We start from the raw sequence: 13,401 nt of genomic DNA on the forward strand, positions 1-13,401 counted from the left end.
CCATCAGCCATGCTATGGACAGTTTGGAGTCAGATAAACTAGGCTGCCTCCTAGCTCGGTCCTTACGCCTCGTGAGATGCTGAGCAGGCTGTTCACACTCTGCACTTCTGTTTTCCCGCTTGGCAAATGGGACGAGGACCATCTCTGAGGGTTACCGTGAGACTCACTGAGAAAGAACGCACGAGAGCCCCCAGCCCCCAGGCGAGGCTCAGCAGGGCCAGCTGGTCACGGTCACCGTCAGAGCATCTGCTGCGCACAGTGGAAAGGGGCAGAGGCAATGTTAGCTTTCCCAAAAAACGTTTCCTGTAGAAAGTGGGAGGGATGCTATGGTTTCTTTTTAGAAATAGCATGTACATAAGCTTAAATAAATTTCGTAACAGCTTACCTCTGCGTGGAGAACCAAACAAGGCTCCTCGGAGAAGCAGAAATGAGCAGGAGGAAGGAGCTGGGCGCCCAGGGAGGTGGCACTGAGGGGCTGGGACGCACGCAGCTCTGGAGGCTCGGCCACTTGAGAGCCAGTGACGTGGGCAGGCTCCTCGAGGGGCCCTTGTGGAGGTGCGAGTGGAGCCCAGGCCAGCACACGTGCACCCTGGGTTAAGTCCCCGTTAACGTGGCTGCCGCGTCTACTGTGAGCACAGGCCCAGCTCAGGCCCTTGGGGGTGCAGAGCTCTTCACCTGGAATTGCCCCAAGGTCCAGATCATAACCGCGGCACCAGAAGTCCTAATCGGGCGGGACCACCTGTGCAATGTTTCCTCCCGAATCCCCGACTCGAGTTTGCCACACGCCGTAAGACTTTGCTGTTGGGATGTTCAAGGCCGAATCAGAAGCTTAACCGGGGCTGGCTGTGAATTCTGACCTGCTGCGAACTTTCTACATAGGGCTGAGCCACGGTTAGACTTTCCAGGCATCCCAATGGCCTCAGGCAGCACCAGAGTTTAGTATGGACGACTTGTCTAAGGATAAATGGAAATAACCAACACCCACAGACGCAGTTTGTAGATGGGTGGGTACGGGTATGGCTGCAAATACAGATATATAGATGCAGATACAGTTAGAGAGAGACAGAGAGAGGCGTATGTGTAGATACAGATGCAGATATATAGATAGATTTTGATATAGAATTTTTTTCAAAGCAGGCCACTGATAGAGAGGTCAATAGCATTCTAAAGCTGGGGGGCTGCTGATGAGAAAGGCATTCAGAAGGCACTGAGCATTCGAGGATTTTATGAACAAGCCATTCCCATGCAGCTAGTGAAATAGATGTTATTTATTTATTTATTTTAAAGATTGGCACCTGAACTAACATCTATTGCCAGTCTTTTTTCTTCTTCTTCTTCTTCTTCTTCTCCCTGAAGCCTTCCCCAGTATGTAGTTGTAGATTCTGGTTGTAGGTCCCTCTGGTTGTGCTGTGTGGGATGCCACCTCAGCGTGGCCTGATGAGTGGTGCCATGTCTGCACCCAGGATCTGAACCAGTGAAACTCCAGGCCGCCAAAGTGGAGCGCGTGAACTTACCCACTGGGCCATGGGGCCGGCCCGATATACGTTATTTAAAGAACAATTTTCTCAACTTCCAGTTAGCTTCTCTTCATTTCAGTTTGGAAAATGGAAGTATTTCCCAGACCAAACTGTAAAATAAATCTCTAAAATACCTAACTCCCTACTCCTGATTGCAGACGCCATCATCTGACCATTCTCCAGAGCATCTAAACCCATGTGGATGTCTCTGTCCATCAGGACAGGCTGGATGAGTTGGAGTAATAACTCCAAAAACAAAGTGACTTAAAACAACGAGGTTTCTCTCTCACTCAGGCCCCGAGTCCACCACGGACCTCGGGGCTTGCGCTCTGTCTTGTCCCCAGTCTTGGGTGCCGGGTGACAGAGCAGCTGAGGGGTTGCCGGGCTCGGTAGCACAGAACGTGGGCCTGGGAATGGTCCACACTGTTTCTACTCAGCGGTCAAAGGTCAGAAGCAGACCTGGTCCCACCCCGTTGCAGGGGACCACGAAGTACAATTGCACCACATGTCTAGCTTGTGGCATGTCCAGCTCCAGACTCAGAATGCCACCAAGATGCTAACCCTTCCCCAATTTATCTGGATTTACTTCTCCAGCCTGAACCTCTCCCCTGAACTCCAGACTCACATATTCAATGGCCTTCTTAATGCCTCCATTTGGATATTTAATAAACATCTCATATATAGTGTGCCCAAACCGCAATCTCTGGTCTTTCTCCCCCAGTATGCTCCTCCCACAATGTTCCCCACTTCAACCGATAGTACTTCTATCCTTGTAGTTCGGTGCTCAGACTAAAACTCTAGGAGTCATCCTTGACTCATCTCTTTCTCTCAAACCCGATATCTAAACAATCAGCAATCCCTATAAGCTCTCTCTTCAACATAGCCAGATTCTGACCTTCCTCTGCTACGGCCCTGGTCCAGGCTACCATACCTCCTGCCCAGATCAGTGCAGTAGCCTCCTGGCTGGTCTCTGTATTTGCATCCTTGCAACCTGCAGTCAGTCCTCGACATGGCAACCAGATGGTCCTCTGAGAAGATAAATCAATCAAGTCACTGCTCTGCTCAAACCCTCCAAAGGCTTCCCAGGAAAACCAGAGTGAAGGGTTTTGAGTTGACAATGGCCTTCGAGGCCCTCCATGCTCTGGTCTCCCAGCACCTTTCCAAAGTCATCTCCAGCCCATCACTCGCTCCTCAGCAGCCACACCAGTCCTGAACCCCTCCAGGCACTCTCGCGTCCTGCTCCCGCCGCCTGGTGTCCTCCTCCTTCAGCTCTCTGTGGGCTCTGTCCTCCCCTAGTTCAGGTGGTCAGTAAGCAGCTGAGGAATGAATGAGTGAATGAGTGAATATTTGTGCTCACCGGTAGTCGAGATCTGGGCCATGGAAGTTATAATTTTAGGAGTAAGGGTTACACTTACTAAATCTTTCGAGAAGCAGTACATATTTGCCACAACCCCTAGAAGGCGGACTAGAGATACCACGTGAGAGCAAAATTTAATAGAGGAGACGAGTGAGCTGACACACCGCGTGGACGCAGGGCAGCCGAGGGGACTGTGCATGGACTGCTAATTGATTCTGTCCCCAAGTTTTACTTGGGAACGTGGCCAGCCATCCAGAGACTCTGTTTCTGGCTTTCCCTGCAGCTCCGTGGCCAAAGGCTGAACTCAGGTCAGCCGATGTGAGCAGAAGTGTTTCAGGCAACTTCCGGGTTACGGCCTGCCAGAGAAAGCTAGTAAAGGGAGAGCTAGTGAAGCCAGCGTGGCCCAGGCGTGGACGGTGTGTGTCCAAGATGGCAGAGCTCCCGTACCCCTGGACCGCCTCTCTGGACAGTACGGAGAGAGAGAAAGCTCTCTTCTCTCTCTTATTTGAGCCAGTGTAACCTGTGGTCCCTTCGATACTGCAGTTAAACCTATGCCCTAGGCGTACGAACACAGAGCTGGGGAAGAGACAGCGTTAGCCTTTGATGATGGTGACTGATCAAGAATGGCAGTCACCAAGGGGGAAGTGAACTTTGCCACCTAAAGTGTGCCGAGAGATATTTTTTCAAGCACACATTTTTTCGGAGCGATTGAGAGACTACAGTCTTTATGTCAGCAAAAGATAAGAAGAGGCAATAAATTGAAGTTTTTTGGAAGATAGCCTAATAAGAGTTTTAGCACAAGCTTTTCTTGGCCTAGTTTTCTTGACTGGCCTCAGGTTTTGCATGAGAAAGCCCTTTGGAATGCAGAACAAAGGAAATGTACGCCTTTATCCTATGGGTTTATATATTTATAAATTTCCCCCATCGCTCCATAGCCCACATTATTAACTTCAGATGTTTGTCCTTTTCAAAAATGTTTAGGTCTGAAAACTGATTGGAAACCCTGTTTATCCTTATTTCCCGGTCTGGTCAGCGGATTCCAGAATCTTATCTTCCCCGTTACGGAGAAAGCATGGCTTTGAAACCGTCTCCTTGGAGAGCTCACTTGCACATGAAGCGCAGCCCTCACTCCAAGCCGGCTGGGAAGCACTAGGACACAGAAGTGACATTGCATCAAAGTGGCACAGGAGAGTGGGGGTGGCTGGAAAATCATGGAATCAAAGGAAAATGATCCAATATTTCAAAGAAAATCATGTCCCGTACATTTCTGCTCCATTACAATAGGGGAAGTTGAAGCTGGTCTTACGCGGCTGCTGTCTTAGATGTGGAGCTCTCGGAGTGCTTGAAATGTCTTCTATTTTATTACATATACAAAGGAGCTCTTTAACACGGCTACTGTCTGCGACACGTAAGTCATATCTCAGTTTTCTTTGTCGACTAAAACCATTCTGGACTGGAAAGTCCCGCTACTGAAGACTGCCTCTCGCCGGTGTTCCACAGGTGAACGGCGAAATACGGCAGCCTCTTTAACGAGGAAACTGTCCATTGACCAATCTACCAAAATTGTCCGCCTGTCTTATGTTAGTACCACATTTTTATGATTTTTAACACCTGCAAAATACGCTTTCGTCAAAACTTAAAGCTGCAAAGTAAATAAATAAATAAATAAAATTCGATTGATGAATGGTTTTAGAAAGTAAAGTAAAGTTTCTGGGCTGTAATTACTTTTTAACAATTTATCAGTGAACACACCATCATGAAGTCTCATTATCTGCTTCACAAAAACAAACCTAAAATGCAAAGTTAATGAACCAAAACATCTTGCAAATCTAAGACCAAGTTGACAAGACCATGGCAAATGCATCCTTATAATGACTAGTCTTATGCCCAAACTCCGAAGATGATAGCCTCTGTGGTTCTTGCATGAATGAGCACATGAAGTAACGTGCACCACCTCACGGCCGGCTGTAAAATCATGCTGTGCCATCTCCATCTTTTCATATTCATTCAGCAAACGCTTATTGAGAAGCTCCTGCGTGCCAGCAATAAAGCTGTCTCTGTGCTCGTGAAATCAACAATCAGATGGGACACAAACAGGCATAAGCGATGGGAGGTCCTGCTTTAAATTCTGTTTATTGGGGAAAGAATGGGGTATCATGGGGTGTATAAAACAACACCTTGATTGGGACATTGGGGAGATTTACCACAGAAGTGACAGTTGAACTGATACCTGAAAATAAATATGAATTATCCAAACAAAAGGTAAAAGTTGTTTTCACTGCTCTGGGTAGAGGAGACGGCATGTGCACAATCTGGGAGGCAGGAGAAAAGAGCAAGTTCAGGGACTGAAAAGACTTCCGTGTGGCTGGAGTGTAGGGCGTGAGTATGTGGCAGCAAGAGATGACATCAGAGAAACAAGTGGGAGGAGAAAGGACTGAGAGGTCCTGACCAGACCGCTGGCAGTGAGGACGGAGGAAAGTGGACGGTGTGTGAGGAATGAGGCTGTGGAAGAGAGAGAAATGGATGCTTGGTTAGAGGCAGGGTGAAGAGGAAGAATGGCGAATGGCGAAGGGCTCACAGATTTCTTGATAGACCAAGATAGGAAACACGGGGAGGGAGGGCTGGCAGGCAGGCAAGGAGTCCCGTTTGGATTTGTTGAGTTAAGATATCTGGAGATATCTAGGAGAAGATACACAATTCTCAGCTGGAGCTCAGAGACATAAGCCAGTGAGTTCAGTCATCACCAAATGGTGTATGATGTGGGGGACACAAGATTGCTCCATTTGCTAGCATGAGAACCCCATCTTTTAAAGGCTGACAGAACAAGAAGGTTCAAAAGATTCTGAGATGGAGAGAGTGCAGCATGAGACAAGACAAAAGTGACGGAACCAGGAAGAAAGTCAACGTTAGCAGATGGGAGAAGAAAGATGAGTCAGCACAAGAAACTAGGAAGGAGTGGCCAGAGAGATTAGCAGGAAACCAAGAGCGAGTGACGGTAACCAAAATCCAGGAAACAGAGCACTTAACCAGAAGGGTGGTTCTGAGACTTGAGAACAATCAGGAAGAATCGGGACTGAGGATTGTCATCAGGTAATAAAGGGAGAGGATGCCTGGAGAGGACCCAGAACACAGTGGGATGAGTAATGAGTGCAAGGAAGGGAGTGGAGATGGCAGGAATCTACGCAGCTTCTCCAAGGAGTCAACTGCGAAGGGGAGAAGAGATTATGCAATAGCTGAAGGGTAACCAGGCTGCAGGAGTGTTTTGGTTTTTATTGTTTTGTTTTAAGATGGGAGGGATTATAAGTGTTTCAATTTACATCTGTAAGATTCCACGGGGCAAAGATATTTTACACACACTTATGTTATCCACTGCATTTTAGATTATAAGTTGACACTTCGGAGCTCCACTTGATGAATGTACACTTCTCAAAATGGAAACTCATCTTTATTCATGCAGGTTAAGTTACTATAAAACCCTCCCAGGGATATCTGGGCAGCAAAGACATGAACACATTCACCCTGGTCCTGTGCACTGTTGCTACTGTTTTGTTTTGGTTTTTTAATTGTGTTTTGTTAGACATATGCTTTGTCTACTCCCTATTAGAAACACAGAAAACAGGTTTTGTAAGAAATCTTTACAGCTAATCTTCCCCAACCTGTTCTCATCAATCCTTTATGTATCCCCATCAAGGAGTTACTAAACCTCTGCCTGAAAAACTCTGGTGACCAGGTACCCTCAATTTCCGGAAGCAGCCCCCTGGTCTATCTCAGAGCACTTCCGACTTCCAGAAAGTTCTCCATTATACAGAGTCCAAATTGGTCTCCCTGTAACTTTTTTCTGCTGGGAATTATGAGTAGAAAATTTGAGGTCAAACATCACGGTTTCAAATCCCTGCCACTAACCTACCACTAGCAAGTCACACGACTTGGCAAACCACTTATCTGTTTCCTCAGTTTCTTCGTCTGTATAACGGGATGAACGTCAGAACCAGCCCACGGGGCCGCCGCCAGGAGTAATCCAGATAATACAAGCGAAAGTCTAGAACTGAGCTGGGTAAGTATTAACCCCTACCTCCACAGACTCACACAGGAAAAAGGAAGGAAAATCTAATCATCCTAACGTGTCCTAACCTTTGAAATATTTCAAGGAGACCATCACATAGACTCTGCATGTTTCCCCTCTAAATGTCCCAAGTTCCCTCACAGCTTCTCCCCGACGCAGCTTTACATTCCTCCCGCGTCCTGCTTGCTTTCCTCTGGACAGCATTTATTTATATCCCCCTAAACCCAGTTTATTTATACCCCTCCCCTCAGAGGGTGGAGCCCGGAGCAGGATGGAATGCTGCACGTCCTGCACAGAGTGAAGAGGGCCCATGGCTTCCTTTTTGCTTTCTGTTGGAGTTCTGTCAAGGCCGTCTGAGATGCGTTAGCTTCTGTTGTGGTGGAGGTCACGGCTCTCCACGCTGTGTGCAGGACTCAGCGGTGAGTGCACTAAAACCCCTGAGCCTTTGTGCACAGGCTCCTTCTGTCCCAGGGGGGAGGCAGATTTTGGAGGCAAACTCCCTACTAGCTTTGTGCTATTGAGCACTGTCTCTACACCTTAATCTCATCATCTATAAAATGGCATAATAATCACTACCTCATGGAGATTGTTAAGACTGAAAAGAGCTAGTCCGTGTCAATTGTCGGCTGTGTGCCCAGCACACAGTGAGCCCAACACAAATGTTAGCTATGGCTGTTGCCTTTATTATATTTTTTATTCCATGTGTAGGATGTTGCCCAATTCTGTTATAATGCATGTTTCAGAAATATGAGTTTGTTCTGACGCAATTGATGTATTAGGGGACAATTTGAATGTAATGCAAAATTCGTATTTACTCACTGGTGATTTTGTCTGTGAGAAATGCTAGGTGAATACAGAAAGCTGCACCCAGTGGAAGTAAGCACAAAGGAATATACACAACGCACACACCCACACGCCTCCACCACCCGCCGGCCACCTCCACTCACGAAGTGTAGGAGCCATCCCATACACATCTGCTGACACGCTTTCCTTCCGACGCCAGATGACACTGTTTCCACCTCTTCAGAATGACTCACCAGCTACAGTCCTTCGGAGCACGCTGCCACAAGCAAACCTCAGGTCTTTTTCCAGGTAAAGTGCCATGTTCAAAGTAGTTTTGATGTATTTCTTAACCACTTAACCTGGGAAAAACCATGCTGGCATTTTTCCTAGGTTCCTGTCTTTTTTTCATGTGTCACTGAGGCAGGTTTTGAGTGAGTGTCCCAACCCCATCTGCCTGGGAAGCCCTGTGATTTTCCTTACGTGATTTTGCACAGCGCAGCGATCTTCAGGCATATGTCAATTACAGCAGAACTGACCATTTGATCGCCACTAAGTTTTGTAGACTCTCAAAATATTTTGATTCTGTTATCCCTAAATATTTGATGCATCTCATCATCATGTTATGCATGAATTTGGTGAGAATTTTACACTAAATATCTGAATATCAGCAAGGGGAGAGGCTATGTTCTGGAGGATAGCCTTACAAAGATGAAAAAGGCATTTCCTGCAGGATAAAGTGAACTCAGGATAATAATGAAGCTTTAATAACGTTATCAGTTTAATAAGCTATTTTCCAATTTAGCTTCAGGAAGAAAACCTTTTTTCCTGCTTACTGAAATCCTTAAGAGCTGCAGGGCGGGGGACTTTGGATGGCACATAAGAATCGTGTTGTCCAATCTCTTTGCTTTCGAGGTGAGTCAGCATGGCTCTGGGAAATGAATGTCTTGCCAAGGTCGCCCCACTCACTGTTAGTGACCGAGCCAAGTTTCCCGGCTCCCAGTTCACGCCTGTGCTTACAACCCCAGGCTGCCTCCCGCTTACATGTTGTACAACTTTATATCCTTGTAATAACACTACAGTTTATCCAAAACCAGACCTGCCCGTTACCACAGGATGGTTTTGTAGGCAGCTTTTGAGACTGGTAAGGGAGCAGGAGTGGTGAGAGCCTTCGAAAGCTGCCAGGCACCACGATGCAGCTATGTGGGCAGCCAGGCCCCCGCCCACACCATCCCCCAAGCCAGCTGCCCGGAGAGGGGCTTTCTGCCAGCAGAGCAAACCCATGAAATGAGGACAAACCTGGCTCCTTCAAGCGAGTTTCTTTCTTCCCAATTTCCTCCCCTGTAAAATGGAGAAAATGACTTCGTAGGGGTTTTGAAGTCCAAAAGACTCTTCATTTTTTAGGTGGAAAAAAAATACACACACCCTATTGGTATTGCTCGTAATAACAGAAAATCAGAACCACCCACCTCAGTCCCTCTCTGTGAGCGTGCTCTTTTGTTTTTACTAGAATAATTCCAATGAATTCTATTTTTATACCATCAGAGCTAATTAATTAACTTGTTGATAAATCTAGAACTTGTCAGGAGCCTCAGCATAGTATCTTTACTTATCAATTGGTGTACTTGTTTATTTATTCATTAACGTAATTCTCTCCTTATTTTTCTCCGTGAAAGCTCCTGGCTTGACTTGTTCCTTCATGAGTTAGTGTGTTTGCTTAGAACTGGTAATGCACACACAAGGCACGTGATCTAAAAGCTGTGGAAGGCTGTACAGGGGAAACAGGCCAGCTTCTCTCCTCCCTCTCCCCCTCACCTAGGAGAGGAAACTGCTTTTTACCAGATGAGAATCTGTGTCCCTTTCCAGGATGACCCATATGTTCATGATCTTGTGTGTGCGACACAAATGGCAATAGACTATACATACGTTGCCCCACTGCTTCTCAGCGGGGGTCACCTTGTCTCCAAGTGACATCGGACAGTGTCTGCAGACATTTCCGGTTGTCCCAACTGGACCTACTGTTGGCATCTGACGGGAAGAGACCAGGGATGCTCCTCACCACCCTAGGAGGCACAGGATGGCCCCACAACAAAGAATGATCCGCCCCTACGAGTCCATAATGCTGAGATTAAGAATATCTTGATCTTATTATTATAATTTTTACTTTTAAGCTACTTTGACTATTGTTCCTCAAGCAATGTAGCCACAGATTTCCTTAGAATGTAGAGAGAAGAAGGTTTCAAAGTTGCTGAAGAACAGGAGGTCGATTTTGGTTTTGGACCCCCAGCTCCTGGCAGAGAGCGTGGTTGTCAGTGAGTATGCTTTGAATGCATAGATGATTAATTAACGATGAGTCGGAGACGTTTAAAATAAAGTAATAAAATGTACCGTAAGCTATTCTTCCTTCAAACCTGAAATTTCCAATCATCCTCAGCGTTGATTAGATTTTAACTGAAGTGCCACAAAGGAGGCGCAGCTTGGAAATTCTTTGGACCCAAGGAAAACAACGTGGGTTCTGAAGGAAATTTCCTCCTTTGGAAACCAATGTTGGAGAAATTAACTGCCTAAAAGAAGCCCCAGGTCCTTCACCTGTCCTCATCTACAAAGATAAGTTATAAGTTATTAAAATAAACAGAAAGCTTGCCTGGCTTTTTAAACGATGAGGCCAGCCAGCCTCCATAACTGGCGTTAGAACCCACATCACTGAGCGGGATAGAAGGTGTTTCAACTCCATCAAAAGCCTTGAAAAGGAGGACGTCCTTTGTATTGGCTTTCAGGAAGTTTTTCTGGACTGCTATTTATTTTAAATCAGCACCCCCTACAAAGCAAGCCCCCTTTAGGAAACGCAGTGCAGACAGCAACCCTAGAGATGGGCTCTATGATTCCACACTGGACCGAGATATTATTTTTATAGAAAAAATGGATCTCTTTAATCAGCTTTAAAAAAAAAATTGTGAACAGTCACTTCTCTTATTTAAAAGTTTAACTTTACTTTCATCAATTTATAATCAGAGTTCCTCTGGTATGTTTGATTCCTGACAAACAAGGATAAAAGTCTTGTGCCCCCATTGCTAATGAGATGATAAAACAGCAGGGATCAAGTTTTTAATTACTGCAGGCGATGCACTGGAGAGGTACCGATGATATTTTCTATTGCATGTCTAAGTTGTAACTTCAGGCTTATGACAGTCCTGCTGAGCTCCACTGCCTTTGATGATCACTCATTTTTGTCTCCTGAGAACATACAAAAATTTCTGAGCTAGAATCCTGGGGGGCTGGCAATTATTGGCGTAACCTGGTGCAGGTACCCCTCTCCAACCATCACGCTCAGTGAGGATCCAGCTTCTTAATGCCTGCCATTATCCCGAAAGGGAAATTGGACATTCAAAATATCTGTGAACTTTCCTACTCAAATGATACCCATTCTCAGTCTCCCAGCATGCGCCTTCCATTAATAAGAAAATGCTTAATTGAATTGGGAGATTTCTAGTATATACTTTTTCATTTCTTTTCAAAGTCGTGCTTGAAATTTTTTCAAAAACCTTATTTTTATACACTTTTGTAGATGTGCATTATACTTCTCACTCTCAGCTGTTTAAACATATTTCTAACAATATTCTCTTTGTTACTGCAGACAGTTGATAATTGAAATTTTTAAAGGTGCCATTTCGGGTCAAGTGTGTGAAATGTAAAGGTCAGACATTCTTACCCTTATTGAAATGGAAGCTGGGAGCGGATTCCATTAATTCTCATGTTCGCAAGACACACACCCACACACACACACACACACACACACACTGGATGGCCAGAGCACTCAACAAATAAGGCTTGCTCAAAAACCTGTGTTTAGCCATAGAAACTAGAGCACAGAATTAACCTGACTTGTGGATGATCACCAACCCAATCTGAATCCAACTAACCAGTTATCAATCAACTACCCAACTCATCAAATAACTAGCCAGCTTATCAACCAATTACCCAACTCGTTAAACAACTAATTTTTGATCAGTCAAGTAACTTCTAAGTTATGAAGTAAGAATTGAGTGTCAGAATCACAAGCATTGGCTGAGTCTACCAAGTGGTTTAAATTTCTAAGATTTTCGATCATAAACATAAAAATGCATCCTCAGCTACTACATTGGGGAAAGCCCATGGATGAAAAGAGATTCGCTGATCAAAAGGTAAATGGACCTTTCTTGTCCACCCATCCCTCAGAATCTGAATTTACAATACCCTTTAGGGATTTCTAATTTATCAATATGACTTTTATGGCCTTTAAAAATATCACACATGTGAAATGTGAAGACCGATATTTGTAGCTTAGTTTCTTCTTGGCAAAGGGGAGCAAAAAATGTTTCAACTGTGTAATTTATATATAATTCAGAAACCACATTGCTTGTATTAATCAGGATAGACCAATTGCTGTAACAAACAGTGCACAACCTCAGCGGCCAAACACAGTAGATGTTTATTTCTTGTTCATGGGAGTCCCTGTGGACGGGCCTGGTCGGGCAGTGCTCCCAGGCGGCTGTCCGTGGGGTCAGCTCCTCGCATCCAGTAGTGCTCCTATCTTTTCCGACCACAGAGCGTGCCACTGGGCTCTCCACGTCTGGCCAGCAAAAGGGGAAAAGCCAGTTTGAAGACCTCCTGGGGCTTCAGGGTCCGTGGCCAGAAGAGCTGCTCTAGAGTGCCCACCTTCCATTGGCCAGAAGGGGTCCAAGGCGTCACACAGACGCAAACGAGCCCAGGAAGAAAATGAATTGGTTTGGTAAACAATGTAAGTGACTTTTCTGCATTAATTATAATAATTCTTTACTCCTATAGGATGCTTTATAGTTGTCGAGTTTTATTGATATTATCTCACTTCATCCTTGGAGTCTTGGAAATTAGACAGAGATGATTATTATTTACAGATCAGAAAAATGAGGTTCAAAATTCTTCATTGCCTTGCTAGTGATCAGACAGTGCTAGAGCTAGAACCGGGTGCTGGTTTTCCTCTCTTCTCCTTTGATATCTGTTATGCCACATGCTTGCCTTGATTTGTGGTCTACTGTCCTTCAGAAATAGTCATGATAAGGCCATCTATGCTGTAGAGAAACAGCATCAAAAGACACTTAATCTTCTGTATAACATAATGTGATATTGAATTGACTGTAAAATACTAGTGATCTAAGCTACAGAACTCATTCTCATTTTTAATGATCTGCTCACTCACATAATTGGAAGTCTACAAACTCTGGTAAAATGTATACATAGAGGAAATAAGTAATCCAGCTATCAAAGATAGATCTTGAATTTGTTTACATCTTATTCTATCAAGGACCATATCAACTTTCCTTAGAGCATGGCTAATATTTTCATAACTCTAGGACTGTGATGTAGTTAAGCCTTGTATTACTTTTGTGATGTGAGGCAGACCAGAGAAAAAGGGATAAATGCTTAAAGTAAAATAATGGTCTAACATAATCATCAAGATATATTCACACAGATGAATAAAGTAGTAAAAACTTGAATAAGATTTTTAAAAAAATTTTTCCTTCAGAAACACATAGACCAGAGCCCTATAATTGGTCAAACTGCTCAACTGTGAGACTATTTTTAGCAAAACAATTGTCCAAACAGTTTAGATTCGGGTCAGGTAGATAGGGAAGAGCAGAGCATCGCTGGGTCAGTTCAAAACCAGG

At 44.9% G+C, this 13,401-nt stretch overlaps 1 long non-coding RNA gene across 1 annotated transcript; it reads left to right on the forward strand.

Moving 5' to 3' along the window:
- The first annotated feature begins 7,244 nt into the window (after nucleotides 1–7,244).
- LOC139084910 (uncharacterized) lies at nucleotides 7,245–12,740 on the forward strand. Its single transcript, XR_011542849.1, has 3 exons — nucleotides 7,245–7,356; nucleotides 7,941–8,029; nucleotides 12,303–12,740. It is a non-coding gene; the product is annotated as an uncharacterized lncRNA (long non-coding RNA).
- Nucleotides 12,741–13,401: the final 661 nt, after the last annotated feature.

Source organism: Equus przewalskii, chromosome 7, assembly GCF_037783145.1.
Source record: "Equus przewalskii isolate Varuska chromosome 7, EquPr2, whole genome shotgun sequence".
In the NCBI taxonomy this organism is placed as follows: Eukaryota; Metazoa; Chordata; class Mammalia; order Perissodactyla; family Equidae; genus Equus; species Equus przewalskii.